Source organism: Elephas maximus, chromosome 13, assembly GCF_024166365.1.
Source record: "Elephas maximus indicus isolate mEleMax1 chromosome 13, mEleMax1 primary haplotype, whole genome shotgun sequence".
Classification (NCBI taxonomy): domain Eukaryota; kingdom Metazoa; phylum Chordata; class Mammalia; order Proboscidea; family Elephantidae; genus Elephas; species Elephas maximus.
The window spans coordinates 69,847,152-69,870,835 of NC_064831.1; the positions used below are offsets into that span (position 1 = coordinate 69,847,152).

Below are 23,684 nucleotides of genomic sequence, written 5' to 3' on the forward strand. Positions count from 1 at the left end.
CTCTAACCACATAGCTGTATTGTCACAAGGGTCTCATGTTTCATTGACTCGTTCATTCATTTAAAGAACATTTATTGAGGGTCCTCAGTGAATAAACACATATTTGCCTGGTACCCAGGACACCGGTGAGGTTGCTAGTTGCTACATTTAATCTGCATACACAGTGCTAAGGTGGAGGGTGTGGTTTGGGCTGATAAAAGGGAGGAAGCTGTTACTGGATTCTGGGAAGAGTAGCAGAATGGAAAGGGCCACTGTTAGGAGCTGTGGCCTTCAGTAGAAGAACATAGCCAACTCTCTGTGACCTAGCAAGGCTAGAACCAAGAATAAATACCCCAAATTCACACTCCTCCCTCCCTCCCACCTCCTACCAGTGATCCCCAGAGACCAAGCACAACTAGAGGCCAAAGAGCAATGATGTTCACTAAGGCAGTCCATATTGGTCAGCCTCTCAGGGCACAGAGTTGGGGAGAAAAACATGAAAAAGTGGACTTAACAAGGTAAAAGGAAAATATCTGGCACCCCGTCTTCTTCACCTCAGTGCTAGATTCCAAGTCATAGCTGGGCATCCATCCATCTTGCTCACTGAGTCAGCTACACCCTACCACTGGTCACTAGTGGGGTCTATTGGCCCAAGGCCCAAGCAAGGCAGGTCACTGACACATGTGAGTTCAGTGGAGAACAGAAAGGTTTTCTGTTCTGAGGAGTGTCTGAGTGGTTACTGAGAGGTTTTTTTTTTTTTAATAAAATTATTATTTTAGAACAGTTTCACATTTACAGAAAAGTTATAAAAGTAGTAAGTTCCCATATATCCCACATCCAATTTCCCCTGTTATCAACATCTCATGGTACATTTGTCACAATTGTTGTTATTAGTTGCCATAGAGCCAACCCTTGACTCATGGCCACCCCACGCACAGTGGAATGAACACTGCCCAGTCCTGCGCCATCCCCGTAATTGGTTGCAGGTCAGTTGTGATCCATAGGGTTTTCACTGGCTGATTTTTGAAAGTAGATCACCAGGCCTTTCTTCCTAGTTCCCACGTAGTCTGGAAGTTCTGCTGAAACCTGTTCAAAATCATAGAAACATACAAGCCTCCACTGACAGACAGATGGGTGGTAGCTGTGCATGAGGTACATTGGCTGGGAAGCAAACCCAGGTCTACCTGTACAGAAGGTGAGAATTCTACCATGAAGCACCACAGCCCTCTTGCCATAATTAATGAGCCAATATTGATACATTATTATTAACTAAAGTCCATAGTTTACTTAAACTTCCTTAGTTTTTACCTAATGTCCTATATCTCTTCCAGGACCCCATCTAGGATACATCGTTACATTTAGTTGTCATGTCTCCTTAGGCCCCTCTAGATTGTGAGTTTCTCAGACGCTCCTGGGTTTTGATGACCGTGAGAGTTGTAAGGAGTACTGGCCAGATATTTTGTAGACTGTCCCTTGATTGGTATTTGTCTGATGTTCTTTTCATGGTTACACTGGGTTTGTGGGTTTTGGGGAGAAAGATCACAGAAATGCTATCGTCATCACATCGTATCAACGGTACATACCATCAATGGGACTCATCACCATTGATGCTGATCTTGATCACCTGGCAGAGGTAGTATTTGTCTGGTTTCTCCACTGTAAAGTTACTCTTTTCCTCCCTTTCCATACAATATTCTTTCAGGAAGTCATTATATGCACAGCCCACACTTGAGTGAAGTGTTATGCTCCACATCCTTGAGGGCAGAGTATCTGCATAAATTACTTGGAATTCTTCTGCATAGGACATTTGTCTATTCTCCCCCACAGAGTTATTTATTTAACCACTTATTTTTACATGAGCATGGAGCCACAGACATTTGTCTTATACTTTGGGTTACAATCCAATACTACATTCTTTATTTTATTGCTCAGATTGTTCCCGTTTTGGCCATTGAGAGCTCTTTTAGTAGGTTCTTGTGTCCCGTTGATATATCCCTATTGTTACTTTTTTTTTTTTGAGCATTTCTTTACTTCTAGTATTGCAAGACACTCCAGGCTCATTTTGTGCATTTCCTGCCTCAGTTCTAGAAGCAGCCATTTCGCCGAGGATCCCTGGTTCCTTTTATTAAAGAATGGTATTGGAAACCAAGATCCACGTGCTGGATGTGCTCATTGCTACTGGAGTGTCCTTGCTTCTAGGTCTTCTCAGCTGACAAACCAAGGAAATACACGTGTATATACTAACCTATATGTACCCACCTGTCTCTATATCACGCTAAACACGAGTTCATACCGATGCTTCCAACTCTAATCCAGTACCACATGGATCTTTCTGATCTTCTCCCCTTGTCTGTAACCTCTCACTCCAACAGTGAGAAATCTGGCTCCCACTCTCTTCCACTTATTTACTTAACTGTTCAATTCCTAGTGTTTTTGGAATTCTTAACCTGTAAGAAGCAGACCAATTGCCATTGAGTCAATTCCAACTCATGGCAAGCAAATGTGTGTCAGAGTAGAACCGTGTTCCATCGGATTTTAAGTGGCTGATTTTTTAGAAGTAGATCACTAGGCCTTGCTTCCAAGGCATCCCTGAGTGGACTTCAACTTCCAGCCTTCCAGCTAGCAGCCGCAGTTATTACCACTGTGGAAAACAGCTTTATCAACCAGAGTACAGTGTGGAAGTACAGCTCCTTTTGCCTTTAATCTTATAAACGCCTCTCCTTTCCAAAGTTATTAGGTTAGCAATCCCTCACCTCCCCCCAATCTTCAGTGAGATTTTTCATACGTTTGTGTTATAGTCAGATTCTTTGTCACAGTCGGGATCCACTGAACTCATGACTTTTTCAAATTTGCATAAAGTTCATTCTTTGTGCTGTAAAGTTCTGTGGGCTCTGACAAATGCATAGTGTCATATATTCACCATTACAGTACTATACAGAGTAGTTTCACCACCTGAAAAAAGTCCCTGTGCTTCACCTCTCCAAACGTCTTCTCCTGGGCCCCTGGGAACCACTGATCTGTTTACCAATTCTATGGTTTTGCCTTTTCAAGAACGTCATGAAACGGTATGCAGTCCTTTCAGATTGGCTTCTTTCACTTAGCAGTATGCATTTAAGTTTCTTCCACGTTTTTGCCTGGCTTAAAAGTTCATTCCTTTTGAATAAATCTAACCAGGAATGTAAAAGACCTACACAAAGAAAACTATAAAATACTACTGCAGGAAACCAAGAGAGGCCTACATAAATGGAAAAACATACCACGCTCATGAATAGGTAGACTTAACATTGTGAAAGTGTCAATTCTACCCAAAGCAATCTACAAATATGATGCAATCCAGATTCAAATATCAACAACACTCTTTAAAGAGATGTAAAAACTAATCATTAACTTTATATGAAAAGGGAAGAGGCCCCGGATAAGTAAAGCACTATTGAAGAAGAATAAAGTAGGAGGACTACCACTACCTGACCTCAGAACCTGCTATACAACTACTGTGGTCAAAACAGCCTGTTGTGGGGTTTGCAACCAATGTCACAAAATTATATGTGTATTATTTATTTAACAAGAAACTAGTTTGCTCTGTAAACCTTCATCTAAAGTACAAAAAAATAAAAGATTTCAACACACACACACACACACACAAGTTCATTCCTTTTTATCACTGAATAGCATATCATTTTATGGGTGTACCACAGTTTATCCATACTCCTATTGAAGGACACTTTAGTTACTTCTAGATTTTTGGGATTATAAATAAAGTTGCTATAAACATTTGTGTGCACATTTTTGATCAGGGTGATGAAAACTTTTTGGAAACAAATGGTGGTAATGATGGCACAACATTGAATGTGATACACTTCAAACCAGTTGGGTAAATACTAGGAGAGTGATTGTAGGATTGTATGGTAAGAGCATTCTGAGTTTTCTAAGAACCTGCCAAGCACTCTTCAAAAGTGACCATACTGTATTGCATTCCCACCAGCATTGAATGAGAATTCCTGTTACTCCATATCATCACCAGCAATTTACATTGTCAGATTTTTTTATTTTAGCCATTCTAATATCTCACTGTACTTTTAATTTGTATTTCCCTAATAACAAATGTTTAGTATCCAGTGACATTAATTACACTCACAATGTTGTATAATGACCACCATTATTTTTTTCCAAACCCATTCTGTAACCATTAACAGCTATCTATTGCTCCCTCCATCAGCCCCTGGTAACCACCATTTTACTTTCTGCGTCTGTGCATTTGCCTATTCCATATAAATGGGATCACACAATATTTGTCCTTTTGTGTCTGACTCGTTTCATTTAGCATGTTCTCAAGGTTCATCCACACTGTAGTATGTTAGAACTTCATTCCTTTTTATAACGGAATAGTATTTCATTTTATATATATACACATTTTGTGTATCCATTCGTTAATGGACGCTTGGGTTGTTTCTACCTCTTGGCTATTGTGACTTATGCTACAGTGAACATTGGTGTGCAGTGTTTTAGGCCCTGCTTTCAAGGCTTTTGGGTACATACCTAGGATGGATTGCTGGATCATATTATAATCCTATGTTTAACTTTTTGAGGAACGGCCAAACTGTTGTCCACATTGGCTACACCATTTTACATTCCCACCAGCAACATACAAGTGTTCCAATTTCTCTACATTCTTGCCACCTGATGACGTCGTCTATTCCAACTCATAGCAACCCTATGAGGCACCCCACAGCGTTTCCAAGGCTGTAAATCTCTATGAAAGCAGACTGCCACGCCTTTCTCCCAAGGAGTAGCTGGTGGGTTTGAACTGCTGACCTCTCAGTTAGCAGCCAAGTGCTTAACCACTGCACTACCAGGGATCCTTACATCCTTGCCAACATTTGATATTTGCCTTTTTTATAAAAATATATGTATATAATAGCCATCCTAATGGGTGTGAAGTGGTACCTCCCTGTGGTTTTGATTTGCCTCTCCCTAAATTTAATGACTAATAAAAAAAAATTTTTTTTTTTTTTTAATGACTAATGATGCTGAGCATCCTTTCAACTGCTTATTGGCCACTTGTACATCTTTCTTAGAGAATTATTGTTGAGTTTTAAGACTTCTTTGTGTATTTTGGATATAAGTCCTTTATCAGATACGTGTTTTGCAAATATTTTTTTCCTAGTCTGTGGCTTGTGTTCTCTTCCTCTTAACAGTGCCTTTTGCAGAGCAAAGGTACTTAATTAAAAAAAATCCAGCTTATGTATTTTCTCTTTCATGGATTGTGCTTTTGGTGTATCACCAAACCAAAGGTGCATAGATTTTTCTCCTATACCTTTTTCTAGAAGTGTTATAGTTTTGTTTTTTACACTTAGATCTATGATCCATTTCGAGTGAATTTTCATGAAAGGTGTAAGATCTCTGTCAACGTTCATTTTTTTTCTCCATAAGGAAGTCCAATTATTCTAGTACCGTTTGTTGAAAAACCATCCTTTCTCCGTTGAAATTGACTTTGTGCCTTTGCCAAAAATAAGCTGACTATATTCGCGTGGGTACTGGGATGTTTTTGTCAAATAATACAATTAAAATGCTTAGCACAGGACTCAACATAAATAACCAATCAGTACTGGGTTTATTAGCTTTTATTAGTCAATGAATACATCTTTCTGCTTGTTGTTGTCGTCAGCTGCTGTTAACTCCATGCACAACAGAATGAAAACACTGCCCGGTCCTGCATAATCCCCACGATCAGCTGTGGATCAGACCATTGTGATCCACAGGGTTTCCACCGGCTGATTTTTGGAAACAGATTACCAGGCCTTGTTTCCTAGTCTGTCATAGCCTAGAAGCTCTTCTGAAACCTGTTCAGCATCACAGCAACAGGCAAGCCTCCACTGACAGACTAGGGGTAGCTAGTAATTACAATTTGTTGTTGTTAGTTGGCATCAAGTTGATTCTGACTCATGGTGGCCCCGTGTGTGCAGAGTAGCACTGCTCCATAGGGATTTCAAGGTTGTGACCTCTTCGAAGCAGGTAGCCAGTCCTGGCTAAGAAAATTAAGTCATGGAATACGTGGGTGTTACTTGGCAAAATTCCATTTTGGACATGGTTTAAAAGTGCTTTTTTTTTTAAGTTGAGAGGTAGGTTTTGCCTTATGTAGAGTCCTCTTTGATGGGAAGAATGTGTTATCATAAAAATCGTAAGAGGTACTTGTACCTCGGTCTATGTCTTAATTCAGTAACAAGTACACTTTTATTCAGGAGAATAATTTATGAAGCAAAATTAAAATTATCTGTATTATTTTAAACCAAATTGTTTTTATAATACTTCACTTTATATTCTCTCGCTATTTAAATTTCTCTACAACTTTGGGAAAACCTATCAAGGAACAACATGGGAGGATAGCAGAAGACAGTTAGCTCTTTCCTTATTACGTAAGACATAAACAGGTCCTGGAGACTGCAACCAACAAGAAAATGCAATCGATGATACAAAGGCAGGAACTTTGGAGATTCCTGTCTTCCCACTTCATCTTGGAAGGCTGAACAAGCCTGAATCTACCCCAGACTTTAGAAATACATTGTATTGAGAGTTAAAAAAAAAAAGAAGAAGATTGTAAATGAAAAAAACCTCAGCAGATTTCTTGATGGACCATCCAAACACTGTGAAGATGCAAATTTCTGGCTCTGCTGCCCCAAATTGTTTCAGGCATATGCAATCCCAATTAAAATCTTGGCAGGATATTTCTGGGAAACTGACACAATTATTCTAAAGTTAACCTGAAGGTATAAACACATCAGAATTTCAAATAAAATTCAGAAGGAGAGCAATGGGTGGTGAAAAGCCGAGCTCTAGTAGATATTAAAACATACTATAAAGCAACGTGATTAAAATAGCAGAGGTCTTAGCAAAAACACACTGCTGAACGAGACTAACAAGACTAGGGGAAAAGCCCAGGTCTAGAATCTATTATGTAGAAAAAGTTAATATATGATAAAGAAAGCCTTGCACAAAACCATAGGGAAAGGAAAGATACATTCTGTTAATAGGTCAGAGATTTGGAAATAAACCAATTTACATCCTTATCTCAAACCAGTAGGAAAAAAGAAATCAAACTTCAGAAAAATTAGTTTCTTGCATACCAGGGAGAAGGCAAACATACAGACTGATAAATTTCACTTTAACATAAGTACTATTAGACAAGCAGAAATAAAGTGAGAAAACACAGAACAGAAGAAACCCAGTGCCGTTGAGTTGATTCCGACTCATAGAGACCCTATAGGACAGAGTAGAACTGCCCCATAAAAAAAAAAAATTTTTTTTTTTTTTTTTTTTTTTTTTATGGGGAGCCCTAATTTTCTTATAGGATTCAAGAAAGTCTTCACCAAGGAACAGGAATTTATACTGGGTTTTGAGGGATGAATAGGAGTTTGGTAGGGATAAGCAGACAATACACGCATAATGTTGAGGTCATGAATAGGACTGGCATTATGAATGTAATGAATGGTAGGAGATGGGGAGAAGCTTGTCCATGAGTTGAGGGAGCTACTTACCTGAGAACCTTCTTCAAGTATAGTAACCTTTTAACAATTTTAAGCCATTATGTCATCATGAGGAGTCCTGGGGGCCAGTGGTTAAGTGTTCCGCTGTCAACCTAAAGGTCAGTGGTTCAAACCCACCAGCTATTCCGAAGGAGGAAGATGTGGCAGTCTGCTTCCATAAAGATTACAGTCTTGGAAACCCTGTGGAAATCCCATGGGGTCACTATGAGTCAGAATGGACTGGACGGCAATGGATATGTTATCATGATGGTGGTTTGGACCAGCGGTTCTGAAGTTGTTTGCAGTAGGCCTGTGAGATCAAAACTATTTTCATAATTGTTTTTGTTGTTAGCTGTCATTGAGTGGGCCCCAACACATGGTGACCCCTTATACAACAGGATCGGAACATGTGCTAATTTTTGGGCAAGCCTCCAACAACAGACAGGTGGTAGCTCAGTAGGAAGTACATTGGCTGGAAATTGAACCCGGGTCTCCAACATGGAAGGCAAGAATTCTACCACTGAACCACCATTGCCCCCTTTCAGGGAAAGTGGCAAATAATGAGTTAGTATTATTTCATAAGTATCATAATAATAATGAAAATAAACCAAGCCCTTTGCCACAGAGTCGATTCCAACTCATAGTGATCCTACAGGAAAGAGTAGAACTGCCTCAAAGGGTTTCCAAGGAGCGGCTAGTTTCGATTCGAACTACCAACCTTTTGGTTAGCAGCCACAGCTCTTAAACACTGTGCGACCAGAGCTCCATCATAATAACATTGTCATTATTTGTCTTTGTCACTGTTATTCTCTCATGATGTATAGTGTTTTCCAGAGGCTACGTGACATGTTGATATTGCAGCAGATTGATGCAAATCAAGCTAACTTCTGTTAAGCCAAATGTTAAAGAGGTTTGCAAAAAAGTAAGGTCATGCTATTCTAACTTATATCCTGAAAAAGTTTTTTCATTAAAAAATGTCCTTTATGTTAGCGTGTTACTGTTATTTTTAAATGAATTAATAAATATTTTTAAAATTTTTCGGTTTTAATTTCTAAGAATAAATATATAGATATAACCCACATAAACAAGAACTTTTTGGGGTCCTTAATAAATAATGGATCCTGAGACCAAAAAAGCTTGAGAATCTCTGGTTTCTAGACTGGTGAAAAGTCATTAGAGGAAGCCCTATAAGCAGAAGTTTCTGAAAAGTTTTTTTAAAGGTACTTCTGTTCTGGCCCTTCCCCTAGCCAGTTCCCACTTGTGTCAGAAGTGGGTGGGCCCTTCCTTGGAAACAGTATTGAAAAGGTAGGGTGGTGAAGTGGATTACAATGGCCACAAATTCTTTGTAAGCTCCTTTCTTCAAATAGTGAAGTATAGTTCTCTACTTCTTGATTTGGGTCACTATGAGTCAGAATCGACTCGACGGCACAGGGTTGGGTGACCTGTTTTGATCAAGCGAATATGACAGAAGTGACCATGGGTGATTTCCAAGCAAAGTCTAAAGGGGTTAGAAGAGGGGGGAGCTTCACTCTCGCTCCTTATATTCCTGAAACTTCCATGCTGTGAGAAACCACGTGAGGAGACGCCCAGCTAAGTAAAGTTTCCTCTTTAATTTGGCTTTCAATGCCTGTAATAACTGACCCTAAAGCTATCTGTCTAAACAGATCTCCATTTCCAGAGATGATGTCCTTGGGAAAACAAACAAACAAAAAATCCTCTTTTGTTGGGTTAGCCAGTGCTTGTTTTAATTGAATTTGATTGCTTTTTTAAAAAACATTTTGAATGCCTTCAGGGCCTGATCAAGCGCTTTGCAGCTTGCCACTCTCCTGCTCCTATTACTTAAATCAGGCTCAATTTTACACATTACATTCCTTACCTATTCCCCTGAAGAAGCTGTCACCTCTGCATCTACACACCTCACAACACAGCACACCCTGTTCTTCAAACCTGCACTGTATGTTCCTGCCTCTTTAGGGGAGCAAGAAAGCATTTCCTTCTGTTTCCGGAACAGCTCCAGAAGCCATTGCTACTGCCTTGAAAAACTTTTTCACCTCTGTCCTCCTTACCATCCAGTCAATTCTGACTCACCGGAATCCCATGTTTTCTGATGTGCCTCTGGGTGGGTTTGAACCTCCAACCTTTAGGCTAGTAGTCCAGCGTTTACTGTTTGCACCACCCAGGGACTCTTCTCCATAATTAACCACTTCTTATGCAAAAAAAAAAATTTTTTTTTTTTTTTTTATGCAAAGGCTCATTGCAAGATCCCTATCTTTTGTCAAAATCCTCCCTCCCCAATTGAGCTATGAATCCTCTCGGCCGTAACTAGGGGGAGGCGAGTGATGCACTCACCTCAGGCACATTTAAGGTGGCACAAAAAAACTCAGTAATCAAGGTAATATTTTAATACCATATTTTTAAAAATCAAATATGAGAAAAAATCCATGGCGAACCAAATATCAAATTTAAAAATAAAGATCCTCAGGACTCCGGCCCCCGCCTGCCTGTCGTTCCCATCCGAACCCCTCACTCATGGTTGGGCTGAATGAACTCCAACTAGGTGTCACATACTTCTTGCTTACGCTGCACATGAGCCCCAAGGCTAAGAAACCTCGGGAGAGCCATCCTCTTCATCACTCTCTACCCCAGCGCAGCATCACGATCCGCACCAGGCAGCTGGGAACTGAGACCCGAGCTTTTGCAAAAAAGCTGGAAGCAGGGGGTACTCGTGGGGGCCTGTGTGCCCGTGCATGTGTCTGTTGCACACGTGTGGAAGCACGCTTCTAGTCTTGCTTCTCTTCCGAAATCCTGGCTCAGGATAGGGCAGAGTACTGCCTTCCAATACGCACCCAGAACTCGGACTTTGCGCTAGCTAAAATAGGAGCACGGGGTTGCATGTGAGGAGAGAAGCTCACAATTCCGTCTTGCACAACTGGTAGGTGGAGCGCCAGCTCTTTCTGACGCCTTAATCCTGAGCCAGGAGCACGCCGCTCCCGGTGAGGTAGTAGAGGAACCTGAATCTCCATCTCCAGACCCTTTAAATCTCCGCAGGACCCCTAGTACTGCCCTCCCGCCCGAGTAGAAAGGAGAGAGACCGTGGCAGGAAAGGCCATTGAGGGAGGGCAAAGAAGGGGGCAGTGGAGGAGCGCCTTCCTCACTTTGCCCCGCCTCTTCTCTTACGCTCCGGCCAATCGTCGCGAGCTCTGAGCCCTAGGCCCGCCTCTCCCCACCTCCTCCGCCTTGCGGCTCCGCCCGGGCCGGTAATAATTAGGCAGAGGACAGGGGCGGGGGGTGCGGCGTCAACGCCTGGTGTCCGCCAATCCCGGGCTCTCCTCTGCGGTTGCGTCACAGGACGAACAACCAAACAGAAAAGTTTAATAAACAGCGGACGGAGGGGCCGGCGGCGGCGGGGCCGGAGCGAGCTGGGGTTCGGCGGCCTCACCTGTCCCCATTCACCGGCGGCGACCGGCGGCGGCGGGCAGCACGTCAGGCGGAGAGAGCCGCCGCCAGGTGAGGAGGGCGGCCTGTGGGGTCCGGCCGGCTCGGCGCTGCCCCTCCCCCTCCCGATCCCTTCCCCCACCGGGCTGAGGCGAGAGGCAGCGAGGCCCGCCCCCGGCCCCTCCCGGCGCCGGCGAGCCGGAAGCGGAGGGCAGCCGGCCGGCGCAGCAGGTGGTGAGCCCGCGGCTGGCTCGCGGGCCCTGGCCGGGCGTTCGCGCTGAGGCGAGGGGCGAGGGGATTCCCGGCCCCGGGGGCAGGGGCTGGGACCCGGCGGGCGGGCTCGGGCGCTCTTGGCTCTCTCGGAAGCGCGCGCCGGGCGCTCGCGGTCCCGGGCCGGCTGCTCGCCCGGGTGGCAGCGCCAGGGCGGCCGGAATGTCCCGCTCCCTGCGGCGGCCGGCGACGCTCGCCGCCCGGATCCCATGCCGAGCAGTTGGCGGGCGGGGGTCGGAGGGGCCCGGGCACCCGGCGCGTCCCTGTCACCAGAACCCGCCGTGTCTCCGCCCCGCCTCTCCGCGTCCGAGGTCCTTTATGGGACGTTTTTGCACCTGCGGTGTCTCCAGCGCCAGCGCGGGGGGAAGGCTGGCGCGTCGGAGCCTTCGGACCGGCCGAGGGGACGGGAGTGCGTCCTCGTCTCTGTGGATGTTTTGTTTACTCAGGATTTCCGAATATTTTTTCAGCTCTTTTGAAGTAGTGTTTTCAAGTTTGTGTCTAGCTGCGTAAACAGGTAGCTAAGGAAGTGCATAAGGCTGTTGTGTTTGAAGTTATTTTGACGTCCTTCTGTGATGTAGCACTAATCTCAGATTTAAAACCCGAGGACTCATCTCCCCAGCGAGAAAGTTGCTAACCGCTCTGAGGAAGTTAGGGCCTTGGAGTTACACGTAGACAATTGATATTACAGTGTTTGGCGGTGAAAACCGAGCCATCTGAAGGGCTTTGAAGTGTTATTGAGTCCGGAATTTGATTTTTCCGTGTAAAATACCTTAAACGTGTAAGGTGAGTTATGTAGTAATTACATCGCCAATTAGGGCACTTAGGTATCGGGTTGCATACAGTCTTCAGGATGTCTGGGCGAAGTGTTCTTTTTTGCAAAATATACATATTTAAGTTTACAAAACAAGTTTTCATTTTTGTTCTGTTACATTTTAAAATCTAAGGGAGGCAGGGATTACAAACTTACAGAAGGAGAATTTAGGAAGTGATAGATTTCTTTATTATCTTGATTGTATTGACAATTTACTGGGTGTATACATATGTCAAAACTTACCAAATTTTACACTTTAAACATGTGCAGTTTATTGTGTGTCAGTCATACTTCAATAAAGCCATTCAAAGTCCCTGAGTAATCAGAAAATATATCTAAACACTTAACAAAGGAATATTCTTAATGCCATATAGGTAAAACCATAAAACATAGTAAAAAACCTGGACCCCTCCACCCAAGCAAGAACTGGAACTTTGCCAAAACATGCATCTACTCAGGAGTTTCTTTGCCTCTTCGCATTGAAGTAATCCTTTTAGTCTAGTGAATTTTGTGTTTATCATTTCGCCTCTTTAAAAAAGTTTCACCACATATATTTGCATGCCCAAATACAGTGTGTTTAGTTTGCTTTTATAAAAATAGCATGCAACTGTGTTTCACGCGTTTTCATTGCTGTATGATATTGTGCTAATCTGCCATAACTCGTGCACGTTTAAGTTGTTTGTGGGTTTTTCTTTTTGGTTTTATCGCTATTAAGAACTGTGCTCTATGAACATACATTGTTTCTGGCTCCCGGTGCACAAGTGCTAGAGTGTCTCTAGAGTAAATATGTAGCTGTAAATTTAGAGTAGACTGTTTTAGGTAGCCAGCATAGAATGGATTGAGATACTAGGAATAAATTGAACGGATCACACTGGGATTTTGTATTGCATTTAAATGGAATATTCATACCGTAGTGATTGGTTCATAGTTGTTGAACACTTGCTTAGAAGCAGATCCCTGTTAATCAATATATAATTAGTCTCTTCATTTGCAAATCACATTATAAAAAGCGTGGCACTATTTGCTGTTTCCTTTTTTCAGTGCAAAAGTGGTAGGTTAGTAGGAAAAAACCTTGACTGTGTGTAAAATAAATCATTCTATTTCTCTCCTACACCCTGCTGTTAATCTCTGGCAAGTTAATTAAAATGTCTCTTGTGCTTTAGCATACTTATGTAAAAGAAGGCTGCCCCTTATCATACCAGTTTTGCACAGACTGTAGTTAAGGAAGCACGCACATATCAAGTGGCAGAGCCTTTTAGAGAAGCAATTAGGACCAAGATGTTTTTCTGTGGATTTACAGTGAATGTGTCTTTTGGAACATTTTTGGAGAAAGAAATGTAGTGGGTATTCCAGGAAATGTCAACCACACATTTAAGTCTTTTTTTCCTTTCTTATCCTCAAGTTAGGAATACCCTCAAGGTGTGCTTCCAGAGGGATCTGTTTTATTTATCATGCTAACAGCAACGCAGTGACACAAATTAGGTAGCAATATTTCCTTAATTTTCTGAAGATAGAAGGTTGTGTGTAACATGCATTTATGTTTGGCTTTGAAAAACCTGTTTTTATCTGAAAGTGTGAGATGGTTTCATTTTTTGTGGTATATGTAGCTTTCAGACAAATAATCAGAATGTTTTGTTAGGGCTGTATTATCCTGCTTTAAAAAATTAATTTTTTATTTGATTATAAGGGTAATGTATTTTGTTTTGGGAACTTTCAAAAGAAATAGAAAAATTACAGAGAAAAGTCATTCATAATACTACCAGAGATAACCATTGTTACCATTTTTGGCTAGCATACTCCTGGTCTTTCTGTGTATTCTTCATATCCTGAACAATTAAATGTTGAATTCTAACCAGTATTAGGTGTAGATAGATAGCTGCTGTCTAGTGGACTCTGACTCATGGTGACCTTACGTACAATAGAACTAGAGGCTGCGCAGTCCTGCATCATCCTCATAACTGTGTCCATCATTGTGGCTGTTGTGCCAATCCATCTCCTTCGCGGGCCCTCTACTTTACCAGACATGATCTCCTCCTCCAGTGATTGATCCCTCCTGATGACATGTCCAAAGCAGACAACTTGGACAGTGTTCTGTCGTGAACCATAAAGTTTTCACTGGTTAATTTTTGGAAGTAGATCACCAAGCCTTTCTTCCTAGTCTTAGTCTGTAAGCTCCACTGAACCTGTCCACCATGGGTGACCCTGCTGGTATTTGAATACCAGTGGCATAGCTTCCAGCAGTGCAGAAGCTACCACAGTACAACAAACTGACAGACAGGTGGTGGTAAGATGGTACAGTAGTCATCTAACTGGTATCTCTGCTTCAACTTTTGCTCCTCTGCAGTCTACTCTGGCTACTCCTATGGAGCACAGGCATTTAAATGTGTAAATTAGATTATCTTACTGCAGTGTTCAAAACCGTCCAGTGGCTTTTCTGTACACAAAATAAAATTCAAACTTTGTACTATGGCTTATGATACCCTAGCCAGCAAATGTCCAATGGGAGCCACATAGTAATTTAAAGTGTTCTGATGGCCACATTACTTAAAAGAAAAGAAACAGGTGAAGTATATTTTATTTAACCTAAAATGTTATCATTTAAACATGTAAATAAGAAGTTATTAATAGGATATTTTGCTTTCCTTTTTTCATACTGTCTTCCCAATCCAGTGTGTATTTTTCACTTCCAGAAAACCATACTGAATCCATTGACATCAAGTGGATTCCGACTTTTCACTTCTAGTCTATCTCAATTTGGACTAGTTACATTTCTAGTGCTCAGTGGCCAAAAGTGAGTAGTGGCTACTGTATTGGAGAGTACTACCCTAGATTTTCTAGCCTTGCCAGCTTCGTAGACCTGTCTTCTACCGCTCTTCCTCCTGACTTATTCACCTCCAGGTACACCGGCCTCTTGTGGTCCTTGAACATGCCAAGCTTATTGCCTTAAAATTGCTGTTCATCCTGTCTAGAACACTCAGTCAGATTTCTACTCAAATGTCACCCCTCAGAGATATCTTTACTGAGCATCTTTGCTGACCAAGCTTGATTATGCTTGCTTTCTTCATAGAACCTATTATCTGAAATTGTTTTTTCTTTGTTTGGTTATTGTCTCTCTCCCCTGCTTGAATATAAAATACTCTAGAGCAGGGATTTCCTGATGCCCACAACTGCATTCCCATTTATTAATATGTTTTTTAAAGGGTATGTAGTATTTCATCTTAAGATAGCTCTGTAATTAGACTAGCCATCTATTGTGTGTAGCTTGTGCTGTTTTATCCTTTTTTCTGTTTTAGTGTGGTGAAGATCATCTTAAGAGCTCAATCTTTGGATTTCTTATTATTTCTTTAGGATTTATTTCTTGAGGAAACCCTGGTGGCATAGTGGTTAAGAGCTACAGCTACTAACCAAAAGGTCAGCAGTTTGAATCCACCAAGCGCCCCTTGGAAACCCAGTGGGGCAGTTCTGCTGTGTCATGTAGGGTCACTCTGAGTCGGAATCGACTCTACGGCAACAGGTTTGGGTTTTTTTTGGTTTTAGTCTTAGTTGTAGAATTTTTGAGTCAAGACGTATGAACTTTTTAAAGACTTTGCATAAATACTGCCCATTGGTCCTTTAAAAGTTTAACCAACAATTAGAGTATAATGACAAAAGTATGAGAGAATATACATTTCCTCCTTATCTTTACCAATATTGAGTCCTGTACTTCCAGCTGTCCTTCCTATTTCATAGGAATTACTATACATTTTTTAAAAATCAACTGTGATGATGAATAAAGGTATGGATATTGGGTATTTTCTAGTTTTTCTTTTGCCCATTTTGGGGAGTGTTTTATATTTGTGATACTCCTTTTATATTTTTTTTTTTTATATATACTTAGGGTAGTAACACATTTGTCATAACTAAAATATTTTTTCCTAGCTCTTCATTTGCTGTTTATTTGCTTACAGTGTTTTTTAATATGAATTTTTACCTTTTAATAAATCTAGGTTAATACTTTCTTCCCTTAGCTTGAGCTGGACTCTACTAGATGGCAACTAACAATAACAACATGGTTTCTACTTTGTTTTTATATTTAAAGAATTCTCCCGTACAGATAACTTTTTTTCTGGTTCTTTTACGGTTTCATTTCTCACATCTATCTCTTTCTGTTATCTGGTATTTATTTTGACATATAACGTGAAGTGAAATAATGTTATTTATTTTCCTAGTTAACCGGTTATTTCAACACCATTAAAAAAAATTATTCTTTTTCTTATTGCCTTGAAATAAAGCTACTACTTTATAAAAAAGCAGTTGCTGTCAAGTCAGTTTTGACTCACGGTGGCCCCATGTGTGTTAGAGTGGAACTGTGTTCCATACGGTTTTCAGTGGCTCTGACCTTTTAGAAGTAGAATGCCAGACCTTTCTTCAAAGGTGCCTCTGGGTGAATTCGAACCACTAACCATTGGGTTAGTAGGCAAGCGCTTAACCATTTGTACCACCCAAAAAAAACCCCAAAACCAAACCTGTTGCCATGGAGTCTATTCCGAATCATAGACCCTATAGGACAGGGTAGAACTGCCCCATAGAGTTGCTAAGGGGCGCTGGTGGATTCGAACTCCTGATCTTTTGGTTGGTTGCTATGGCTTCCAACCAAAAGATCGGCAGTTTGAATCCACCAGCCGCTCCTTGGCAACTATGGGACAGTTCTACTCTGTCCTATAGGTTCTCTGTAAGTCAGAATTGACTCACAGGGCAATGGGTTTGTTTTCTTTCATTTTTTTTTTTTTTTAAAGAGATCAAGGAGCCCTGGTGGCAGTAGTGGTTAAGAACTCATCTGCTTACCAAAAGGTCAGCAGTTTGAATCTACCAGCGGCTCCTTGGAAACCCTATGGGGCAGTTCTGCTCTAGGTCACTATAAGTTGGGACCCACTTGGCAGCAGTGGATTGGATTGGGTTTGGTTTGTATATAGATTGGAGAGTGCTAATTGGCTATTCTGAGAATGTCTTTCTGAGGATGTAACATTTACTCTTAGCAGTGGTGCCAAACTCTGACGGGGGGAGTTTCTTTTGCTTCCCCCATCTGTCAGAACATTTCTTTTTTTTTTTTTTTTTTAGGACAAACTGAGTTTTTAAAAAACTCCATGTGCCTTGCAAACGATTTTGAGCCTCATGCTCCATCTTTGAACCAGACTACTGCACCAAAGGTTGCCCCGTGTAGGAAATTTGGAAAGGTGATTCTGAGTATTAGGTCAGGAAGGAGCTAGGGGAAGTTTCCAAGTGAAGGCAACTGCTTAGCACAGAGCGGATGTAAAATTACTTGGCTTGATTCAGGATTGCACAGGAGGTCAGAATGACTGGAGTTTACTGAGTGAGGAGAGTGGCACAAGCTTTATATTTCGGGACTTATTTGGGAGACACTTGTAATTTCCAGAAACCCTGGTGGCATCGTGGTTAAAAGCTTACCTGCTAACCAAAAGGTCGGCAATTCAAATCCATCAGTCACTCCTTGGAAACTCTTTGGGGCAGTTCCACTCGGTCCTTTGGGGTCCCTATGAATCAGAATCGACTTGATGGCAAAGGGTATAGTTTCCAAGTTGTAGGGCTACTTCCTTCCTCCCCCATCCAATTTAGATTAAATGATCTAAATCAGTCTCCTACAGGTAACTTAGATTATCTTGCTCCTTTTTCTTAATTATTTATACTGTATTTTCACTTTTTCCTATAGGGTCGCTAAGAGTCGGAATCGACTCGATGGCACCGGGTTTGGTTTTGGGTTTTTTCTATTCAAGCCCTTTACATATGCCATTCTTTTGCTTAAGTGTTTTTTCCTTAAGGAATTCTTCCTTGTTGCATTAAAGTAGGGAAGGCCCTCCTGTTGACTTTAAGTGCTCTATTCATATTGGGCATTTTTTGGGTAACCCTACTGACAACTGCAATTCATTAAATGTGTGTGATTTGTTTTAGTGTCTGTTTCTTCCTCTAGAGCTGCAATTTCCAGTATGGTAGCCATCAGCCACTCTGGCTATTTACACTCAAATTAATTAAAATTAAAAATTAAGTTCTTCAGTCTTACAAGTCACATTTCAAGTGCTAAATAGTCACGTGTAACTAGTGGTTATTGTGTAGGACAGTAGAAATATAGTCTGCAGTAATGGAGATTTATTTAAATAGTCACATGGCTAATGGCTATCATTTTTTATTTAAATTTAAATAGCCACACCTGGCTATTGAAATGTGGCAAGTCTGAATTGAGACGGGTCTGGGTATAAGTATAAAATAAAATATGAACTGGATTTCTAGTACCAAAATGAATGAACATGTTTTAATTTTTAAAATATTGGTCACATATTGAAGCAATGATATTTTAGTGATATGTATTGTGTACTACCACAATTAATTTCACTTGCTTATTTTCACATGGCTGCTAAGTAGAGAAAGGGATCTTAAGGTCTGCCAATTCTGTCTTCTGCCCAATTTTCTATGCTTAGCAGTTTGTTTAATTAGATGATCCACAGGTCTGTTATTTGGCACATGAAAGTTTGTGACTATTAGATCTTAGTTGGGGACTATGAATGCTTTGTTCTTTGCTTATACTTTGGTCTAGATATACTGGTAATATTGATATTCCTTTTAGGTCTACACAAAGCAGTTTACTTTGTTTTGTAGAAGGATGGAAACCCTGGTGTGGTAATGGTTAAGAGAGACAGCTGCTTACCAAAAGGTTGGCAGTTCGAATCCACCAGGTGCTCCTTGGAAATCCTATGGGGCAGTTCTGCTCTGTCCTGTAGAGTTGCTATGAGTTGGAATTGACTCCACAGCAACGAGTTTGGTTTTTTTGGTATAGAAGGATACTTCTTTTATCATCTTGGTTTATTCTTTATTATCTATATGTTTCTTTGATGTTTCGTTGTGTTCATTGTTTTGGTGGAATGGGCCATTATCATCCCCACCCTTACATATATAAAAAAAAAATTTTTTTTCCCCTTAATGAGTTAGAAGCTGTGTGTCAGGGGTAGCAAATACAAATATATACCTCACTTTGTAGGCAGTGTGTATTTATCAGGGAAATATTTTTCAAAATATGTTTTTCCCCCAGTAGACTGTGGTTTTCAGACTTTGTTTTTACATTCTTAGTGACCCCAGTCATGTTTTGCTCACGGCAGGGTGGTCCTTTCATCAAGTACTGCGTAAACCACTTCTGGTGTCCACGGGGAATGCCTTGGGATTCATTTCAGTTGTAGCAAGAGCAGCTTGAGCTCTTTTCGGTCCTTTAAGAGTCAGAGAAAATTTTCACCCTGCTCTGTACATATTCTACCAAAGGTTGTTCTTAGTAGCCTAGATATTGATTATATAAGGTCTTTTTTTTTTTTTTTTAAATCATAAGTGAAATGGCACCAAGTTGTTCAGTATTTTGTTCTCTTTTAAATCTGTTTTAGCTGATAATGTTTGGGGAAAAATCCTTTGGGTTCCCACAAAGGATATACAATACATCCTTTGAATACTTGGTGTTCAAAAAGTGATATTGTCACATACTATCAGGGAGTCTTGGAGCTTTTGCAGTCCTCTTGTTTCTATGAAGCAATATTGTTTTCATAAAATCTTAGTTATAAGTTTTATTGTTGTGGTACTGCTTTCCTTTTATTTATTTTTGTTGTTTTCCATTGCTGCTGATTTAGAAACATAATAAAACACCCTTAACTTTAACCTCTATGCCACCTAAAAGAATACTTACCATCTCACAGTTCTTTCAGCTAGGTCCTGGAGATCCCTGAACAATCCAGAATAGCTAGCTCTATATTCCTCTTTTGTTTTCTCTTAGGTGCAGATTGAGAGTAGATTTGGTAATACGTTAGTGCATGTAATACGTGTCTGTTTCATACAGATGATTAACCTTGAAGTGAAAATTGGTGTCAGAGCAAAGGTTTATTTGGTCTCCATAACTGTTGACCAATATTTAGTTGCCAAATTTTAAGGTTAGAATGTTTGCCATCTGTTTTTGTATAACCCTGTAAAATTTCTAGCCATCTACAATACATTTTCTTCACATTTTACACTCTAAATCAAAATATGCATCCTTTCTGCTGATTGCTCTGGTACCTCTTCTTGCTTCCAGTGTTCTTTTTTGCAAGAGCGTCCTCACAGAGGAAAGAAAACCTGAACTTGACTCGCAAGTGCTGGGCATTCAAAGCAGTGAATCCTTGCAAAGGATCTTGGGACTAGACCTCTGTGAATTGGCTCTTTCAATTTGTCCACTTAATGGGCATAATGGATTATGCAGCTGTTTGGGCTTCTGCAGGGTAGTGCTCCATATTCATGTCAGGTTGCAATTATGTGAATTTTCCGTTTGATACGAAGACTTCTCTTTGTATTCAAAACAAGTTTGTTGGCTTTGTGTTGTTCTAATATATGAATTTTCTTTGAGGAAAAATGCTTCCAAGAATTTGAATTTGGAAAACCATAAATTTAAATAAAAAGTCTTTAATATATACCTATTGAACAAGTATTTTTAAAAGAAACCACTCTAATTTGCTTTATTTTTGAATTTTTAAAAAGGACTCAGTGTTTTTGGTAGAGGGGAAAGTTATGCTTTAGTAAACAAATTATGTACTGTTGAATTGATCAGATAATGATTAGTATTTGAGTAATATTTGATGGGCCAGCCTACTAAAAGGTGTTTCTAATTAAAACATATAAACTTATATAGTAAAATATAGCAAACTTAGTAATGTATAAAGTGACTGCCCTTTTTTTTAAATCAGAGTACCTGGATAGTATCTCTTCAGACTCTGTAGAAAATATACCGTTTTGATGTATCTTAGTACTTTAAGAAGAATATACCCTTCAGCTGCACCTTAGGGTGTCCATGCCACCTTGAAGTAGCACTCAAGTAGGGTGCAAGATAGTTAGCACCCTTTTTAAAAAAACAAAAACGGCAACCTTTCTGAACTTTATACCAGAACATGTCATTGGAACAAGTTGCCTTTCCTTCTAGGTCTTCGTTTACAATGGATAAGCATTAACCTTGGCAAGACGCTCACATGTCAGAACTTAAAAGATAGCTTAGAAGTGAACCTTTTGCTTTCACTATCTTAGTGCAGTATATTTTGACTTACATTATGGTCTTATTCTCTTTCTAAGTCTTAGAGAAAAAAAAACTTTGTTCTATTTTTCAGCAAAATTTTGCAATAGACTTTCTGCTGCTGTTTTAAAATTTTCAGACAAAATGTGAGCTCTGTTGAAAAAGGAAATCTGTCTTTTTAAAACTACCTTCATGACTTTGTAAAAATAGCAAATGATTGAGGTTAAAAGAATTATATTTTAAACAATTGGACACTGAACTGTAAATAAAGCTGCTTCTGGGAGACTTTCATTTATGTTACTTGTATGTTTTTCACCTAGACAAAAGAGTAATAAGCAAATTGTATGTGATGGAAAAACTGAAACATGACCTACTGTGTCTTTAAGAAACCAGCTTATCCAGGGGGTTTTAGTGTGTTTAACCTAACCTGCTAGCGAGGAAAAGTTCTTTAAAATAATGGATATTAGCTGTATCCAATCACAATTATCTGTTTCACTAACAGGGAGGAGATTTTGCTCTTTAGCCACTAGAATTGGAGAAGGTGGAGCTTGGTATTCAGGTTTGGTTGCCTTGGAGTACAGCTTCAAGTGAAGTTAATCTGAGGTGAAGCAAACAGAAAATTGTGGAGGTTTTGTTGGTAGGATTTTTGTTCTGATCTTTTAATGATTATTTATTTTACACTTTTGCTGCTTTATGTTTCTGTGTATGCTAGGTTTTGTCATTGTTTCCATTTTCTGATGCAAACCGAACATTAAAATTTAGCAGGGAAGCAGAACAAAAGGGCTGTTTGGACAGGAAATAGGTGTTCAGAGAATCAAACTGACTTTCTTCTATGATTATTTTCAGTTCAGAATTTGAGTGTCATTAAAAAAAAATGGAATTAGAATAATTTCCAATAACAGACCTTTATCCCGGACTGGATGGTTGAGCAGTCATTCGTCAGTTTTTATAAATGACATCTTGAGGAGGAGATCTGTTGGATATGTCATTTTCCTCAAACTTAAGATGTTATTACGTAGCTGAAAGAGGTAAAGGTGGTAAGCTTAGATTTGTTCTTTTTAAGGGATTTAAATGCCACCTGTTTTTCTTTTTTTACCCCGCCCCCATTTAACTTCGATATAATACATTTTAAATTTAGTAATATGTTGACATTTTTAATACATTCATGGTTTTAACTTTGCTTTTAAAAAGTTCATTGATTCATTTCATAGAGAACAAGGTGAAACTGCTTTCTCTTTCATTCAAACTCTTCATTTATTTCAAAGCTGGAGATAAGTAGTTAACAGCCTTTTGAAACGGGAAATGAATGAATTTATATTTTTAAAAACTATAGGCAGGCTACCAGAACTTTTTAAAAAAGTATCTGTGAATGTATTGGCCTTTTTTACTTAGGAAATAATTCTAGTGTGTGTCAGTACCAGAATTTTTCTTCAGAGACCGTTTTCTTTATGTTGTTGCTCTTTGCTCTGATAGTTGTTCTACAACCTCTGCTACTTGTTCCAGATCACACAGAGGCTTTTAAATCACTGCTTTCCTATCCTGTCTGTTGCTTCAACAGCATTATAATAGTAATAAAATCAAGAAAAATTACCCACAGATCCACAGAAAGATTATTGTGTAGTGGTCTCATTTTCCTTCTATGCCTTACCTTATTTGTATTTTCCATAATTGTAAATAAGTGCAGTTATATATATACATATATATATACATATATATATATTTCACTTAACTATATCAGTTTTAATTTTGATAGCTCTTAAGTTGATGGACCTTAATTTACCTCGTCTTGCTGGTTGTACATTTAGGTTGTTCCTAATTTTCACCATTTTAAGTGGCAGTGTGTTGAACAGGCTTCTATGTGTAGCTTTGAAGTATTTTCCTTTTTTTTTTTTAAGATTTATTTCTTTTGGAAAAATTCCCTGGTGTGAGCTTTCTACATCAAAGAGTATGAATACTTTAGTGGCCAAATTGCTTTTTAAAAGGTTTGGCCAATTCATATAGCCACCAGCAGAATGTGCTTCATAATTCTAATAGGTAGGTAGCCCCTTAAATTTTCTGTTAAAATGTGCCTATGAAGTGCTCTGACGTGCTGATTAGGTTTTGCCTAAACTTATAGTGTATTTTAAACTCCCATTTTCCAAGATGTAGATGGATCTGAATCCGTATTCTGGACATTAAAATCATCTGAAGGAAACTGAATTTATTTTTTATATGTGTTGTTATCAGTAAGTAGGGGGCTTAATATTTTATACCGGCTATTGGGTTTTTTTTTTTTTTTTTAATAGGGTCTCTATGAGTCAGAACAGACTCCAGGGCAATGGGTTTTGATTTTGGTGGTTTTTCAAGCCAGCTTTCCTTAGAATGTGCTTCTTCTGGTAATAACATATCAGAAGAAATATTTTCTTCCAAGAAAATCTATCAGAAATGTCTTTAGAGATGGGGCTAGAGTGCCGCTTAATATTACTGTTACCTGTCTCCAAACAGATTTGAATTGCCTTTGTGGCTATGTATGCATTTTGAATCTTGATTTTTTTTTTTTTTTTTTATAATACAGAAATGGAGAATTAGCATGTTTAGTTCTAGGTTTTAAAATGGTATGTCAGCACCT

The 23,684-nt window shown here is 39.8% G+C and overlaps 1 protein-coding gene across 5 annotated transcripts in view; it reads left to right on the forward strand.

Annotated features, from left to right (window-relative positions):
• Nucleotides 1-10,844: 10,844 nt before the first annotated feature.
• ZFAND6 (zinc finger AN1-type containing 6) overlaps nt 10,845-23,684 on the forward strand; it is a 76,896-nt gene continuing 64,056 nt past the window's right edge. For 2 of the 5 annotated variants that reach the window (XM_049852532.1, XM_049852531.1), the window contains exon 1: nt 10,845-11,006. The gene's annotated coding sequence lies outside the window, so the exon portion shown is untranslated. Of the gene's footprint in view, nt 11,007-21,239; nt 21,714-23,684 lie in introns of those variants that run through there. The other 3 variants (XM_049852530.1, XM_049852535.1, XM_049852533.1) reach the window with 3 other exon arrangements.